The 18,793-nt window shown below is 38.7% G+C and overlaps 1 protein-coding gene across 1 annotated transcript in view; it reads left to right on the top strand.

The window, feature by feature from the left end:
• The window catches only part of IL1RAPL2 (interleukin 1 receptor accessory protein like 2), a 550,737-nt gene that overhangs the window by 314,059 nt on the left and 217,885 nt on the right, over nt 1–18,793 (top strand). The window lies entirely within an intron of this gene.

Raw genomic sequence — 18,793 nt, 5'->3', positions numbered from 1 at the left:
TAGAAGCAGGCCTCACCTTTCAACAATGGCCAAATCTCCAAAACTAAATAAGAGTACACTTTATAATGATTTGGTAATGTTGTTTCCAATGGCACAATCCAGGGCTATTTCAAACTTGTTTCTAAGTTGAGATCCTGACTATTTATGAATTATTTGGTGTTGGGAGAAGTAACAACTTGATTTATGAGCACTCCTTTTTTCTTTCTTTCCTTTTACTTTTCTTTTTTTTAACTCAAATCAGGATGCCAGATGTCAGGCCTCTTTTTTTGAGTCCTCGACAGCCAATCCTTGTATTTTTAGAGCCATAGGCTTAAAATTTGGAGGCCCAAGAGTCCTCTAACAAATTGCAGCCTTTAATCTAAAGCATTCCTTTATCTTCTATGTGCTTTCACCAATCCCTCAAGTTTTGTCCCAATGATCAGAATTTCTCCTATTCTCAACTACAGAAATATGCCAAGAGGTACAGAGTGTTGAAAGAGTATGAGGGTTGTTTGGTGGTCTACAGTTTATTTTTTCCTAAGATGCTGAAAGGATACACCAATTATTTTAGCCAGTAGGTGCCAAATTGGCCCTGATATTGCACTCACTTTGGGAATTTGTGACTCAATATTTACTTCTCTCAATTGTACTTGGGTTTAGGGATGACTTATTTCTATCCATAACATCTGAGAGCGAAACTTGCATTAGTCATATGAGTGGGTTCATTTATCTGAAATGGAAGGTACCATATTGTATTGTGGCTTGGAATGAATTTTAGGGTGACTGGGAATAGTCATTTTGATCCTTTGGATTATTTAGATTGGTATTTCTCTGAGGGCTCAAAATTTGGGGGACATGTTTGGGAAATTTGTGGATGATGTTGGATACTAGCATTGGACTGAATACTAAGAGATCAAAAGATGAGGGACAACTGTTAGCATTTGATATGCTTCAAATGCACATAAAATACCATACCAAACTTTTCCACCTACGATTTGGAACTCAATTCAGCAGATATTTTATTAACAGAAAGATGGAGAAGCACTTATTTTTTCCATCACACCCCACCATGATGGCCAAGGAACCAATCCACTCAATTCCAAATAATCTGTCAAACTGACTCTTTGTCATAAAGCAGACAAAACTAATTTGACTGATTTGCTTTTCCACTGGTTTCTCTGGTATCAGATAGCCCCAGCCCAAGATTATCTCATAATTTACATTTACAACTAGATAGTAAAGTGGCTTCAGAGGGCTTGTAGAACAGTGGCAGTGGGGGGTTCTGTGCTCTAAACAGTTGTTCTTTTGAAAACCTCCAATGTGTAAGAGAATTTGGAAATGGTGACTTGATGGGGAACATTTCTGTTCATGACAGGGTACATGATGGAGTATCTAGGGAGATACTTCTGGAAATTGACTTTTTCCTCACTTTCTAGAATTCATCAAACATCTCTATCCTCCAAAACATCCTAGAGCTAGAAAGGACCTCAGAAGCCCTCTTGTCCAAAACACTCATTTTGCAGATGAGGAAACTAAAGCTCAGGGTAGGATTTGAACTCTCATTTAAGAGCTGTTACTCTTTTCACTTCACTAAACAGCCTCTTGTCTAAACTGGAATTTTAAAAAAATTAACCTATAAGTGGTTTTCACTCTGTACAGATCATCAAACCCTTCTACCAGTTAACGGTATCAAATTCCACCCTCTGCCTGGAGATCCCTCACCCTGCTTAATTTTCTCTGACTCCAGCAACTCTCTGAATATATGCTAAGCTACCCTTTTTTCAGAAGCAAAAGCTGTACGGAGCCATTTCTTTTTTCTCTTGAGTTTGGGACAGCTTTCATTTAACCCCATAGAAAGTACAAAAGATACAGAGGACTCACAAGAGCCCATAAAGAGATACAAAAACACATAAATCCCCCAAAGGAATCACAGGAGCTCATAAGCAGACACAGAAAATACATAAAGCATTCAGATAGCCCATAAACTCCTTCCAGAAGACAACCATATTTTTGGAGCTTGAAAACAAGTAATACCCCTGGCCCAGCAGACCTGCACTATCCAAATCACTGTAATAGGAAAGGGTAGCAAGATCAAAGTCCCTTGCATCCCCAGATCCTGGGTTCCTTTTTGTACTCCTCCAGCCATAGGGTTTATGTGGGTAATCCTCTTCTCTCCAAGCACACTGCCAGGAAATCCTTCTCTCTCTCTAAAAGACCAAGTCTATAACCTTGACATGGAATATTTCCATTGAAATTTTGTATCCACTAAATTGTTGTTATAAATACATGGAGAAAATACCATCCCTGCCCCAATAGAATTAGGGAAAATGCCTTAGACAATGTTTTCTCTAAATAACCTTCAGGCTGAGACTCAAATGTTCTCAAGAGTTTCTCATCTTGTATGAAAAGTGACCTGAATGTTCTTTTTTGAATTTTCAGACCTTTACATTTTTGCCTTTCCTCTGCATCTTTCTCTGAGAGTGTTGGGGTCATCCAGGAGGCTACATGGAAGCTAGTGCTACCCAGCAAATCTCTCTTCTCTTCCTAAAAGGCTATTCTTAGATAAGGCTGGCTAGGTGATAGAAATTTTCCTGCCTCTACACAGGAGATCAATGAACATTGTCCATGAATTCCCCAGCTAAGTGAGCCTGCATATGTGTGTTTCTGCAAGAAATTGATCAGCCCTTCAGCTGGTACTGTCTCCTGGTCTGGAAAAGGTCTCCTCTTAGGGCACTCTTCTCTTAGGGTATAAGCTAACTCATGTCTATCTCTTCTTCTGAGAAAAGTAACCATCATCTACTCCTATGGTAGGGAACAATTAGGAGAAAACCTTTCTGCCCTTTCCCCAGTACACTCAGAGAAAGGTGCAAAGGCAAAGAGATAAAGGGTTGAAAATTCAAAAAAGAACATACAATCATTTTTCATACAAGATGAGAAACTCTTAAAAACATTAAGAGTCCCAGTCTAAAGGTTATTTAGAGAAAACATTGTCTGAGGTGTTGGTTTTTTTTTTCATTTTGTTGGGACCAGGGGTGGTTTCATTGCTCCATGTATTTATAACAAAAATTTGGTGGATATTAGATTTCAGCATTAATACAGATACTTTATTATGTCTCTAGAGGAAATGAAACATCTTGACTTTCTCTCTCCTATAGTGAAATCCATTAGTCATCCTTGATATTGTAGGAATTTACATACATTTCTGCTGACACAGCCATGACAGTTTGGGTGTAGCTAGTGCTCACATTATAATGCAGAAAAAAGATTCATCTTCACCAAAAAGACAGCCATTTGAAGAGCGCAAACACATTCTTAACCAAATAATCAGGGAACTGCCTGACAAAGCAAACCCACACAACTAAAGCCCATTAAAGATAACTGCTGTAATGTACAGGTATATAAAGAGGAAATATCAACCAAACACATAAATTCGATTCAGCCCTGTAATCTTCAATTTGTTCTCTTCCTCATGGAGACAAATTTAGCTCTCAATTTGAAAAACGATCTTTTACTAAATTGAAGCTAACTCTCTCCCATGTTTTTCATAAACAAATAGAAAAACTTATGGAAAAATAGACCAACTTGTTGGCTTGAATTCAGAAAGCCCAGAATTTGAATCCTTCTGCAAATAACTACCTAGCTTTGTGACCCTGAGCAAGTCAGTTAAGCTCTCTGTGCCTCTGTTTCCTCATCTGTAAAACAGGGATAATATAATAGCACCTACCTTACAGGATCATTGTGAGGGTCAAATGAGCTATTGTATGTATGTAAAGTGCTCCTCATACCCTAAAGGATAATATATATGTCTACTTTTTTTTTTCCTTTTTGGATTGGACCTATGTGTTCTGTGGTATTAGGAGAGACTGGTACAGAAGTTCTCATCATCATGGCACATCTACACCTACTCTGTAGCTTTGAGTCTTAGAGAGTTGGTCCAGCCATTGGAGATGTTAAAAGACTTATCCCAGGTTTCATAGTCAGTGTATGTCAGAGGGAGAGCCTATATCCATATTTTTCTGATTTCATTGCTTATTATTCCCTGTCGTATCTCACTTATTTTTACTTTTTTTTACATGTTTAATACTAAAGCATCAAAGAACCATCACAGGAGGCATTTTGATCAGAGAGGGGCAGTCCTTTCCTTTTTCTATAACTTATTACAAACCCTTGGTGCACATTCAATAAACGCCAATATTCCCCACGAATCTCAGAAGCCAAGGGGAAATGTGAACAGATGTATGAGACTTTACAATCCCAGTTTGAATAAGGTTGAGCCTTATAGTGTGTGTTCTATTCTTTCTCTTGGTGAAGGGATTTTTTTCTTCTTTTCAAGGTCTTAACAATCTGAAATGAGTCAGTTAGTGTTATTCAGAAACAATAAGTCTAGACTTCACATGTAACCAGAAGGCAGAAGGCAAGTCCAACGTTCTAGAGAACATCAAAGAGAATAAAACCAGGAGAGGGAGCAGTGCTAACTAACCACATCAGCACAGACATTTCATTCCTAGATGAAGTTGATGCTGGATGATAGTTTTCTTCCCCCCTCCCTGCCCCCCTCTCTCTCCCTCTCTGTCTATCTGTCTCTCTCTGTCTGTCTGTCTATCTTCCTCTGTATTTCCTTCTCATTCAGAATTTGCAAGTTTTTTGAATTTATATTTCATGACATTGGTCTGTATTATATACTCCTGCCTCAGACAGCCCATATATGTATATGGAATGTTAATCTTCTGAAATGGATTCCCCAGCATATCCATTTCTACTGAAAATGATATTGACAATCCATTGGGACCATAGTAAAAGATTTAGCAAAAGGATTTTGTGAAATGTTAAAGCTGGTGCAGCATTTAGGACTGTGAGGCAACAATTATACACATTGAACTGGAAATTAGGGAATTATCCAGGCAATGAAATCTATCCTTATTAATCCACTATCTTATAACAAGAATTCTTATACTGGTAGTTCTTGGAATTTGAGCCCTCACTTAGTGACTTAATGCATTCATATCTCCCAGCAACTTGTCCCAAGGCACCAAGTTCATTATAATCTTTTATACATTATAGAGATTGGGTTGGTTTGATTGAAAGCTTCCTCTGTCCACCATTTGTTTCAAGATGGTAGATTTGCCACAATACGACATACCTTTAGTATAGCATGGGAGATCTGTATAGCATGGGACATTCGTTTGTGCAGGATAAACAGTTGAAAGCCATCAGTTTAAAAGTCCCCAAATTATTTAATCACTATAACAAAATCAGATCATTTCATCAATAATTATTGTGGCTTTGTGCTTGTTTTATGTGAGTGCCAGTAAGGCCTCTGAATCCTCTCTAGCTCTTCTCATGTGGGTTGAGAGTGTCCCTCAGAACAACTTGAGAGTAAATTTGGATAAATACTGTTGGCCTCTCCAAAGAAAGGAAGGAGTCATAAGCAGCATCCAAATCACAAGCACCTGACTATTTTGGCAGATCACATGGCAATCTCCCCTCTCCTATGCAGAAACACTGAGTCAATGGCCTACTTCTAATAGGCCTTCTTTCTGTTTATTCTGGATAAAAGCTGAAAACTTAATGGATGGCACCAAATATATTCCCTGAATTGTCCAACATGCTAATTATTTGTTGCTTTGGATAATCTAATCTTCCAACATTTAGTTGTAATATCCATGCCCAAGACTTGATGGCATTTTCCTTATTTGGATCAGATCTTTGTGGTTTCTGACGACTTTTTTAGGGATAAAAGGACAGTCCTGTCAATGAATTGTGGGGTTTTTTTGTGCATTAATAGGGCGTCTTTCCCATTGCTTGCAAGATTTTTTTCTCTTACTCGGGGGTTGATGGAGCAGATGACTGTCAATCACCTAGCAGCATCCTGTTCTTCTCTATCAAGACTCAGACTCTTTTGTCTAGAGCTACTCATTATTTATTGTTTTTCAGGCTAATTAGTAGGCAGTCCTCAAGACCATAGTTGAGCAAGGAGTTTAATTATGTAAGCCTAGTCAAAATCAAAGCAATAGATTCATGTATCATAGAACGCAATGTTACTCTCACGTCACAATTTCTACACCCACACATATATACAAGACAGAAAAACTCTCATTGAGGAGAGAGTCCATTAGCTGCCACAAAGAATCCAGGTACTACATGCCTTCTGAGCTGGGCTATGACTTGTTTTTTTAAAACCCTTACCTTCCATCTTGGAATCATTACTGTGTATTGGCTCCAAGGCAGAAGAGTGGTAAGGGTAGGCAGTGGGGGTCAAGTGACTTGCCCAGGGTCACACAGCTGGGAAGTGGCTGGGGCTAGATTTGAACCTATGACCTCACATCTCTAGGCCTGGCTCTCAATCCACTGAGCTACCCAGCTGCCCCATGACTTATTAATAAACATATAAGTGCACTAGAACTTGGGGAGTTACTTATTGCAGAATCCTTATTTTTACAGAGGTACTACTGGGTGTTATTGATTGTTTCTCCATCACATTATTAATGCAAAGATCAGGCTTGCCCATTTGAAGTCAAAAATCGCACTATTCTATTAAGGATACAGAATTGAAGACAGAAGTACCAGAGTAGAATTCCTGAGAAGACAAAAGAAAGCAGATTGGGAAAGGCCAGTGCATGCCAAGAGTCATCAAGTCAAGTATGGGGTATGAAAGCCTAGATTTAGAGCTAGCAGAGACCTCAGCAGCTACCTAGTCCAGTTTGGCCCAGGGGATTGTAGACATATGCCTAAAATATTTCCCTAGAGTTTCAGGGCAAGTGGTCAGGGCCAAGAATCCAAATCAACTAAAATGACCCAGTAGCATCAAGGAGGAATAGAATAATTGGAGATCAATACAAGGCTGCCTTTAAGTATGCAGGTGCCTACTTCCTTTTCTGCCTTCAACTTCTTTTCAGAGAGCAGGTGGGTGGTCAGAGATGAGCCAGTTTCCCCAAGTAGCAAAGGTTAAAGGGTACTAAACGAGGAACTCTAGAGAGGCAAAATCACATGAGTTAAAGGAATTTTTTTGACTCCTCCTGACCCTGTGTACTGTCAGCACCAATTCCATTTCAAATAGCAACCTGTTTGTGGTTGCAGCTATGTCTGAAGACTAGCTGAGGGGCAGTGGAGATGTTCTTGAAAGACGTCAGCTCAAACCATCAGAAATCCCCATATGCCCCAAGATCAGAAAAGAGAAAAGGGGAATGTGAACTATTCCCTCTGGAGTGAGAATGTACCTATTGAGGGGGGGGTAGCTAATTGCCTGGTCTATTGTGACACAATGACATGTTCACAATGGGTTTCTAACAATCTCAAGAGCCTGCCAATGTTTCTTAGCAATTCTAGTCCCTATCTCACTTTTTCAAGGGGAAGACTGATTCTTTTTTAAAAACTTTTCTTGGTGTCCCCTACTATTCACCCCCCTCTTTTCCCATATCATCTTAGACCATTTAGTATTCTGTCCTCTCCATATGAATTATTCTTCTGATTGCTATAATAGTGAATACTATAATAGTGAATAGAGTTCACTACAGAGAATTATACATAGCATTTCTCCACATAGGAATACAGATAATTAGATCTTATTGAAGACCTTAAAGAGTCAAGTTTAAAAAATTATGAGTTTTCTTTCTTTCCCTCTGTTTCTTATTTACCTTTTCATGTTTCTCTTGGTTTTTGTGGTTGGATATCAAACTTTCCATTTAGTCCTGGTCTTTTCTGTGCAAATATTTGGAAATCTTCAATTTTGTTGAATGCCCATACTTTCCCCTGGAAGTATATAGTCAGTTTTGATGGGTAGTTGATCCATGGTTGAAGGCCCAGCTCTTTTGCCTTTCTGAATATCATATTCCAAGCTTTGCGGTCTTTTAGCATGGAGGCTGCCAGATCCTTTGTGATCCTGATTGGTGCTCCTTGATATTTGAATTGTGTCTTTCTGGCTTCTTGTAAGATTTTTTCTTTTACTTGGAAGCTCTTGAATTTAGCTATTATATTCCTGGATGTTGTCTTTTCTGGGTCTAGTGTAGAGGGTGATCTATGGATCTTTTCAATGTCTATATTGCCCACTTGTTGTAGAACTTCAGGGCAATTTTGCTGAATTATTTCTGTTAGTATGGAGTCCAAGTTTCTATTAATTTCTGCTTTTTCAGGAAGACCAATGATTCTCAAATTGTCTCTTCTAGACCGGTTTTCTTGGTCTGTCACTTTCTCATTGAGATATTTCATGTTTCCTTCTATTTTATCAGTCTTTTGACTTTGTTTTATTTGTTCTTCCTGTCTTGAGAGATCATTACCTTCTAATTGCTCAATTCTAGCCTTTAGGGACTAGTTTTCGGCTATAATCTTTTGGTTTTCCTTTTCAATCTGGTCATCCCTGGTGTTCAATTTCCTTATCAGTTCATTTGATTTCTGAGCCTCACTTTCCAATTGTAAAATTCTGCCTTTTAAACTGTTATTTTCTTGCCAGATAATTTATTTCATCCCAATAAGATCAGGCATGAAAGAAGGATGCCCATTATCACTTCTATTATTTAACATTGTACTAGAAACACTAGCAGTAGCAACTAGAGAAGAAAAAGAAATTGAAGGCATTAAAATAGGCAAGGAGGAGAATAAGCTATCACTCTTTGCAGATGATATGATGGTCTACTTAAAAAATCCTAGAGAATCAACTAAGAAGCTGGTAGAAATAATCAACAACTTTAGCAAAGTTGCAGGATACAAAATAAATGCACATGAATCATCAGCATTTCTATGTATTTCCAACACATCACAGGAGCAAGTGGTAGAAGGAGAAACACCATTTAAAATCACCCTAGACAATATAACAAACTTAGGAATCTATCTACCAAAACAAACACAGCAATTATATGAAAACAACTACAAAACACTTTCCAAACAATTATAGCTAGATTTAAACAATTGGAAAAACATTGATTGCTCATGGGTAGGATGAGGTAACATAATAAAAATGACCATTCTAACCAAATTAATTTATTCATTTAGTGCCATACCTATCAAACTACCAAAAAACTTCTTTACTGAATTAGGAAAAACCATAACAAAGTTTATTTGGAAGAACAAAAGATCAAGAATATCAAGGGAAATAATGAAAAAATGTGAAGAAAGGTGGCCTAGCAGTACCAGATATTAAGTTATACTATAAAGCAGTGGTCATCAAAACAATATTGTACTGGCTAAGAGACAGAAGGGAGGATCAGTGGTATAGACTTTGGGTAAGTGATGTCAGCAAGACAGTGTATGATAAACCCAAAGAGCCCAACTTTTGGGACAAAAATACACTATTTGACAAAAACTGCTGGGAAAATTAGAATACAATATGGGAGAGATTAGGTTTAGATAAGCATCTCACACCCTACACCAAGATAAATTCAGAATGGGTGAATGACCTGAATATAAAGAGGGAAACTATAAATAAGTTAAGTGAACACAGAATAGTATATTTGTCAGATCTTTGGGAAAGGAAAGATTTTAAAACCAAGCAAGAGTTAGAGAAAATTACAAAATGTAAAATAAATGATTTTGATTATACTAAATTAAAAAGGTTTTGTACAAACAAAAACAATGTAACCAAAATCAGAAGAGAAACATCAAATTGGGAAAAAATCTTTATAACAAAAAAACTCTGACAGGGGTCTAATTACTCAGATATACAAGGACTTAAATCAATTGTATAAAAATCAAGCCATTCCCCAATTGAAAAATGGGCAAGATATATGAATAGGCAGTTTTCAGGTAAAGAAATCAAAAATATCAATAAGCACATGAGAAAGTATTCTAAATCTCTAATAATCAGAGAAATGCAAATCAAAACAACTCTGAGGTATCATCTCACACCTATCAGATTGGCTAAAATGAAAGAAGGGGAGAGTAATGAATGTTAGAGGGGATGTGGCCAAATTGGGACATTAATGCATTGCTGGTGGAGTTGTGAACTGATCCAACCATTCTGGAAGGAAATTTGGAACTATGCTCAGAAGGCTATAAGAGATTGCCTGCCCTTTGATCCAGCCATGCCATTGTTGGTTTTGTACCCCAAAGAGATCATAGATAAAAAGACTTGTACAAAAATATTTATAGCCGTGGTTTTTGTGGTGGCAAAATACTGGAAAAATGAGGGCATGCCCTTCTATTGGGGAATGGCTGAACAAATTGTGGTATGTGCTGGTGATGGAATACTATTGTGCTCAAAGGAATAATAAACTGGAGGAATTCCATGTGAACTGGAAAGACCTCCAGGAATTGATGCAGAGCAAAAGGAGCAGAGCCAGAAGAACATTGTACACTGAGAACAATACACTGTGGTAAAATAGAATGTAATGGACTTCTGTACCAGCAGCAATGCAATGATTCATAACAATTTTGAGAGACTTATGGAAAAGAAGGCTACCCACATTCAGAGGAAGAACTACAGGAGAGGAAACACAGAAGAAAAGCAACTGCTTGAACACATGGGTTGAGGAGGACATGATTGGGGATGTAGACTCGAAAATACCACACCAATATCAACAATTTGGAAATAAGAAATAAGTCTTGATTGATGACATGTTAAAACCAGTGGAAATGTGCACTGGCTATGGGGGTGGTGGGGAGGAGGTTGGTGGGTGAAGGGGAAAGTAAGAACATGAATCATGTAATCATGACAACTTTTCTAAAAAATAAAAATCATTTTTAAAAAACTGGTTTTCAGCCATGGTTTTTTATTTTCCTTTTTGGTTTGGTCTATCCTGCTTTTCATGGCCTCCAACAGGTCATTTCTGGTCTTTAATTTACTTATCATTTCATTTTATTTCTGGGCTTCTTTTTCAAGTGCGAGATTCTATCTTTTAAATTGTTTTCTTTTTTAATTATTTCCCATTTTTCTTGCCAAGTTTCTTCTATCTTTCTCACTTGTTTCATAATCTCAAATCTGAGCTCCTCAAGAGCTTGTGACCAATTTCCATTTTGGGGGAAGGTTTGGATGTGTTTACTTGTTTGTTGTCCTCTGTTGTCTTCTCTGTAGTCTGTGGTTTTTCTCCATAGAAATTATCCAGAGTCAAGGTTCTTCTCATGGTTTTTTTGGTAGTTACAGATTGTATTTCCTGGGTGTTGGAGGCCATTTCTGTGCTAGTTCTTTCTTCCCTTCTCTTCCCAGTCAGAGGTCTGAGTGAAGAGGGTAGGCAGGTTTTTGTATGGAGCCACAGAGTAGGTTTTCGCCCTCAGGCCACTTTTCAGTCTCCATTGTATCTGCTGTCTACCAACCTTCTCTGCACTATCTCTGTACCCAATCTTCACATTCCTCAGCCTCCTGGGGTCCTAAGTCTCGCTGCTTTCTGGTGTAAGTCTGTGGTGCCCTCAGCCAGCCCCCCAAGAACCTAGCTATTGCCACATGCTTGCTCTGACTCTGCACCCACTCTGACTCTGGCATTGTAGGTGGAGTGGGGAAGGGGTAATCAGCTCATGCTTTGATGGGGGTAATTTTACCTCCTTATATCATGGAAATGGCCAAACCCTGCCTACATTCAAGGCTGCACCCTATGGAAGAGCCCCTTCACTCACCTGGTTTTGGTTTTTGTCCTTTTAAGACACTTTATATAGGTAGGTGGTATGGAGAGGACACTCCTTGCTTCTACACTGAGGCCATCTTATCCCAGAAGTCCCTCAAATCTTGCTTCTGACAAGACTGTGTGACCTTGGCCAAGACTTTTAGCCCTTTAATTCTCTATATTATAGCATAAATGTTCATATGTATTGAGAATGGGACTTCTCTGCACCAGTGAAATTACCACCACTTGAATTAAAAAAATAGTTGAAAGTAGATGAGAAAAGGATAGAGTTGTACCCATATGCAACTTTTGAAAAGTTCCCTAGTAGCTATTCATTATTTTTTGGTCAGTTTAGGGATGATTGCCACTTGGACATGACAGTTTAGGAAAACTACCTCCTGGGATAAATAGAAATAACATATGCATCAGTCAATGGGGACCTGATCTCATAAATGAAATCGCTAAGTTTGGAAGGATCAGAGTACAAGCTATTGTCATTATTTTATTTCTGGTACACTACCTTGAACTGGCCCCATCTCTTTAAAAAATGTGTTGCATATGGCTATTCAGTTTGTCAAGAGAATCTTTGGAGAAGCAAGGCTCTCAGTTTCACAGAACCAAGGATTATAATTATTATTCTGTAACATGCTCGCCTTCAAATGGACCCCTACAGCTTCCTGAAAAGGAGGCCAGAGTGCAATAATTATGCTGTCCGTTTTCACTATCTGCAGCATTGTCACTGAAATCCCATTCAAATGGGATGGGGAGAGAGACAGACAAAAACAGCAGTGACTCATCCAGACTTTATTCCTTGCTTTGACAAATAGTCCCATGAACGTGTTCTTTCGAGCTTCTTGGGATTGTATATTTTGATGTGTTGGCCATCCCACCTCTTCTCCACAGTCCAGTGAGGCTGTAAACAAGAGGAGACATGTGATGGCCTACCCCGATAATTATACATTGTTGAAAAGGTCAGAATCGTACAGCTGAATGTTACAATTTGTAATTTACAGAATAGATGGGACATTCAAATTCTCATAACTCATTCTCTTGACAGATGGAGGAGAGAATAACATGAATCTATTGAATGAACAGGGAAACAACACAATCTCAGGATGTTTTCTTTCTGGTGCCTTAAGAGGCTGGCCAGCCCATTTATTTATCAGGAGCCCAGAGACATACAAGGTTCCCTGCAAATGACAAGTGGGCCTTCCACTTGATGATATATAAATGTGGAAGCCATGAAAAAAAGGCCAAGTTTGAGCACCACCATTCCCCCACACACACCCCTATCAAAGACTGAACAAAGTTCACTCATTCCAAATATTTATTTGAACAAGGCATTCTGTGGAACTCATAGAACAAAGGATCCATTTACAGAGGTTGTTCTTGTCCACAACAAAAACATGGCTTCCTAGGATAGGAAGAGAATGTGGTGTAATGGAGTGTCAGACAGTCACAAAGACCTGCGATCAAATTGTACCTCTGACATTTACTGACCCTGGGCAAGCCATCTGACCTCTCTGGACCATCTATAAAATAAGAGGGTTGGCCTTGATGAGTTCCAAAGTCCTTTCAAACTTTAGATCAATGATCTTACTCTCATGACTTCAATCCAAGCCAAGCCAATTCAACCAATATCTATTAAGTAAGTAGTATGTACAAGGCTGTGTAGACTAGTAGATAGATAACTGACTTCTAACAAGGGAAGACCTGAGTTCAAATTCAAACTCCATCACAGAATGACCTTTGGAAATATATAGAAGGCTAGGTATTATACTAGGCAATGAGGATACAAAGCTAAGTGGAAAAGGCTTCTTCCATGGTAAGGGTACAACATGGAAATGGATAATTCAGGAAGAGGAGAGCATCAATACCTATAGTATCAGAACAGAAGGCCCACTTGTCATGTTTAGAGAACAGAAAGTAAGCCAGTTTCTCTACAATGTGGAGTGGGAGAAGGGAAGGAAATAAGAAGTGTTTCTATTTTATCCTAGAGACAATAGAGAACCACTGATCAAGGGAGTAATGTGGTCAGATATGCTTTAGGAAGCTTATTTTGATAACTATGTGCATGTCAGGTTGTAGAAGGGAGAGAATGGAAGTGATGAGTCTAATTTGGAGACCAAGATAGTCCAAGTGAGAGCTGGTGAAGGCCTGGACTAGGGTGGTAGCCATGGGAAAGTGTGAGAACTGTGGAGGTATAATAGTATAATAATCAAGACTTGGTGACTGATTGGATATGAGAGAGGGAAGACAAAGAATCAAGAAGATGTTTAGGTTCATAACTTGAGTGATAAAAGATAGGATGGCACCCTCCACAGAAAAAAGGAAACATGGAATTATGGTGGATTTTGGACATATTGAGTTTGAGATGCTTATGACATAATCAGTCCAACAGACCTCTGATGATTTAGGAAACAAATTCAGTAGATTGAATATGTAGCTTTAGGCATCATCTGTAAAGAAATAACCATTAACCCCAGAGAAGCTACTGAGGCTATCAAGGAAAAAAAGTCAGGTAGAAAGAAAAAAAAGAAAATGTCCTAGGACACAGGCTTGGGTGACACCAACATGGAAAAATATGAATAAGGAGACAGTAAAGGAGCATTTGGACACACAGAAGGAGAACCAAGAGAGGACAATGTCAGAAAACAGAGGAAGAAGATTCTATCCTGGAGGTGAACAGTGGTGTCAGATCTTGGTCTAAACCATGCTTCATCATCTTTGGAGTTCAAGAGGGATATCATTAGCCCTATAAATTAGGAATCTCACTCAAGCAGTTATTGTGGTAGATGGATTGGAAAGGGGACAGACAGTATGGAGGCAGTAAAATGGTAAGTATGGTATGATAGCCTCAGTGAGAGGTGAAAAGAGTCTAAACTAGAGTGACTATGGCATGCATGAGGAGAGAAGGGGATGGATGAGAGATATTGAAATGTCTAAGAATGGAGTCATGGATGACTCCAAGATTGCAAGCCCTGGTGCCTGGAAGAATGGCGCTCAAGTCCTTTGCCCCTTATCATGTCACTTGTCATGCCTTGCCAAACCTTGGGTTTGGATTATTCCCACCATATGCTTGTTTCTTTTACTCCTTTTTTTGGCAAGGACCCTAGCCATGCTTCACTTCACTTGTGCATGGAACCTCTCTGGAATCCACTTCCTTTTCTTTGCCTCTGCTGCTTTGTCCCAATAATGGTAACCTTCCCTTGCTCCCTGCCTTAATGTTTCCGCCTTCTGACATTTCTAGGATATGTTCCTTTCTCTTCTCTCACACAGCTACCACTCTACTGCAGGGACTCGTTACCTCTTGCCTGGACTACTGCAATAACCTCCTACTTGGTCTCTCCAACTCAAGCCTCTTTCCACTCCAGTCTTTTCTCCACTCAGCTACCAAAGTGATTTCTCTCTCTTTTTATGAAATCCTTACCTTCCATTTTAGAAGTGTGTAACAAAATTGTGTATTGGTTCCAAGGCAGAATAGTGGTGAAGCCTATGCAATGGGAGTTAAGTGACTATACATAGCTAGGAAGTGTCTGAGGCCATATTTGAATCTAGGACCTCCTGTCTCTAGCCCTGGCTCTCAATCTACTGTGCTACCCAGCTAACCAAAGTGATTTTTCTTAAAGCACAGTCAGGAGTATGTGTCTCCATCCCACTCCCCAGTCTTTTTTTACAAACCCTCATCTTATGCCTTAGAATCAATACTGTGTATTGGTTCCAAGGCAGAAGAGCAGTAAGGACTAGGCAATGGGGGTTAAGTGACTCGCCCAGAGCTGCACAGCTAGGAAGTGTCTTAGGCCAGATTTGAACTTAGCAACTCCCATTTCTAACCACACTCCAGTGACTACCCATTTCTCCTAGAATTAAATATAAAGGCCTCTCTTTGATTTTTAATGCCAATGTCCTTTAAAACCAGTCACACACAAATGAACAAGCAGTTTTCAGATGAAGAAATCAAAGCTATCAATAATCATATAAAAATGTTCTAAATCCCTCTTGATTAGAGAAGTACAAATTAAAACAACTCTGAGGTACCACCTTATACCTATCAGATTGGTCGATATGACAGTAAAGGAAAGTGATCAATGTTGGAGGGGATGTTGCAAAATTGGTACACTAATGCATTACTGGTGGAGTTCTGAACTGCTCCAACCATTCTGGAGGGCAATTTGGAACTATGCCTAAAGGGCTATAAAACTATGCATATACTTTGATCCTGTAATACCACTACTGGGTCTTGTAAGAGGGAGATTTTAGGTATTTGTATCCCAAAGAGATAATAAAAAAAGGGAAAGGATCTACTTATACAAAAATATTTATAGCAGCTCTTTTTGTGGTCGCAAAGAAGTGGAAATTAAAGGGTTGTCCCTCGATTGGGGAATGGCTGAACAAATTGTGGTATATGATGGTGATGGAATATTAGTGCTATAAGGAATGATGAACAGGATGATTTCAGAAATAACTAGAAAGATCAGCATGAACTGATGTAGAATGAAATAATCAGAGCCAGGAAAACATTGTACACAGTAATAGCAATGGAAATGTGTTTTACACAATAATAAAAAATGAACACACACACACTCACACACACACACACACACACACACACACACACACACACACACACACCAAAACTAGTCACCTCTACCAAGGATTGTTTTCCATTTTGTCTTTGTAGCTTCAAATCATATGATAGAACCTTGCATACATCTACATAGGCATACAGATATGTATACTTATACATATATTCATACACACACATATGCAAAGTGCCTGGGAGGGCACTGAGAGGTTAAATGGGCCATTCTAGGTTCTTCTTAGTTATTCTCTCCATAGCTATAAGTTCCAGTGGCCTTCTTGCTCTTTCTTCAACACTATACTGTCTCTCTGCTTTTTCTCTGGCTGTCCCCATGCCTGGAATTCTCTGCCTCCTCACCTGTGCCTTCTAAGGCTTCCCTCAAATCACTACTCCAATCCCACCTTCTGGAGGAAGCCTTTCCCAGTCTCCACATCTGCTTGTGTTTTCCCTCTGTGATTAAAAACTTTTGTATGTATATAGTTGTTAGTGTTTTGTTTGCCCAATTCTGTAAGTTCCTGGTATTTCTGTCTTTGCATTTCTTTTTTTTAATAATTTTTATTTTTTAGAAAAGTTATCATGGTTACATGATTCATGCTCTTATTTTTTGCTTCATCCCCTGACCTCCTCCCCCCACCCATAGCCCATGCACATTTCCCCTGGTTTTAACATGTCATCAATCAAGACTTATTTCCAAATTGTTGATAGGTGCTTTGGTGTGGTAGTTTTGGGTCTACATCCCCAATCATGTCCTCCTCAACCCATGTGTTCAAGCACTCACTTTTTTCTGTGTTTCCTCTCCTGTAGTTCTTGCTCTAAATGTGGGTAGGGTTCTTTCCCATAAATCCCTCAGAATTGTCTTGGGTCATTGCATTGCTGCTAGTACAGAAGTCCAATACTTTCTATTTTAGCACAGTGTATTGGTCTCTGTGTACAATGTTCTCCTGGTTCTGCTTCTTTCACTCTGCATCAATTCCTGGAGGTCTTTCCAGTTCACATGGAATTCCTCCAGTTTATTATTCCTTTGAGCACAGTAGTATTCCATCATCAACATATACCACAATTTGTTTAGCCATTCCCCAATTGAAGGGCATCCCATCATTTTTCATTTTTTTTTGCCACCACAAAAATCTCGGCTATAAATATTTTCGTACAAGTCTCTTTATCTATGATCTCTTTGGGGTACAATACCAACAATGGTATGGCTGGATCAAAGGGCAGGCATTCTTTTATAGCCCTTTGAGCATAGTTCCAAATAACCATCCAGAATGGTTGGATCAGTTCACAAGTCCACCAGCAATGCATTAATGTCCCAATTTGGCCACAACCTCTCCAACATTCATTACTCTCCCCTACTATCATTTTAGCCAATATACCAGGTGTGAGGTGATACTTCAGCGTTGTTTTGATTTGCATTTCTCTAATTATTAGAGATTTAGAGCACTTTCTCATGTGCTTATTGATAGTTTTGATTTATTTATCTGAAAATTGCCTATTCATGGCCCTTGCCCATTTATCGACTGAGAAATGGCTTGATTTTTTATACAATTGATATAACTCCTTGTATATTTGAGTAATTAGACCCGTCAAAGTTTTTTATTATAAAGATTTTTTTCCCAATTTGTTGTTTACCTTCTGATTTTGGTTGCATTGCTTTTGTTTGTACAAAAGCCTTTTAATTTAGTATAATCAATCATCCCATTCACATTCAGAGTTATAATTATCAGTTGTGTATTCCCCAACATTTTGGTATACTTTCCTAGTTCTACCCCTTCTTCTTAGGCTATTTCCTTTTAAACCAGTTGTTTGCTTTATGCCAGTAACCCTTGTCCCCTCCCTTGATTTATTTCCCTTTCTACCCCCTCCCTTAAAGGCCTAATGAATTCCCTCCTCCTTCTCCTCCCCTCCCTTTTTTCACCTCCCCAATCCCCTGCTCCCCTTCATTTATCCATTCTGACTTTCTCAGTAGGGTTAGATAGAGTTCTAGATCCCAATGGATATAGTTACTCTTCCCTCTCAGGGTTAATTACACTAAGATTAAGATTTAAATATTACCTCTTAATGCTCTCTTCCTCTCCTTCTTATAATAGTATTCATCCCCTCCCCTTCCCATGCCCTCTTTTTGTGTAATAGAATATCCTATTTTTCTTATTCATTCAAGTTTCTCTTGGTGTCCTCTACTATTCATCCCCCTCTTTCCCTCCCACCCCCATATCATCTTAGACCACTTAGTATTCCAACCTCTCTCTGTGAAAAATTCTTCTAATTACTATAATAGTAGATACTATAATAGTGAATAGAGTTCACTACAGAAAATTACACATAACATTTCTCCATATAAGAATACAAATACTTACATCTTATTGAAGCCTTTAAAGAGGCAAATTTAAAAATAAGAGTTTTCTTTCTTTCCCCTCTGTTTCTTATTTACCTTTTCATGTTTCACTTGATTTTTGTGGTTGGATATTGAACTTTCCATTTAGTCCTGGTCTTTTCTGTGCAAATACTTGGAAATCTTCTATCTTGTTGAATGCCCAAACTTTCCCCTGGAAGTATATAGTCAGTTTTGATGGGTAGGTGATCCTTGGTTGCAAACCCAGTTCTCTTGCCTTTCTGAATATGATATTCCAAGCCTTGCGGTCTTTTAGTGTGGAGGCTGCCAGATTCTGTGTGATCCTGATTGGTGCTCCTTGATATCTGAATTGTCTCT

The sequence above is a fragment of the Gracilinanus agilis genome, chromosome X (assembly GCF_016433145.1).
Source record: "Gracilinanus agilis isolate LMUSP501 chromosome X, AgileGrace, whole genome shotgun sequence".
In the NCBI taxonomy this organism is placed as follows: Eukaryota; Metazoa; Chordata; class Mammalia; order Didelphimorphia; family Didelphidae; genus Gracilinanus; species Gracilinanus agilis.
Note: the sequence above shows the minus strand (reverse complement) of the source record. Positions and strands in the feature narration are given on the sequence as shown.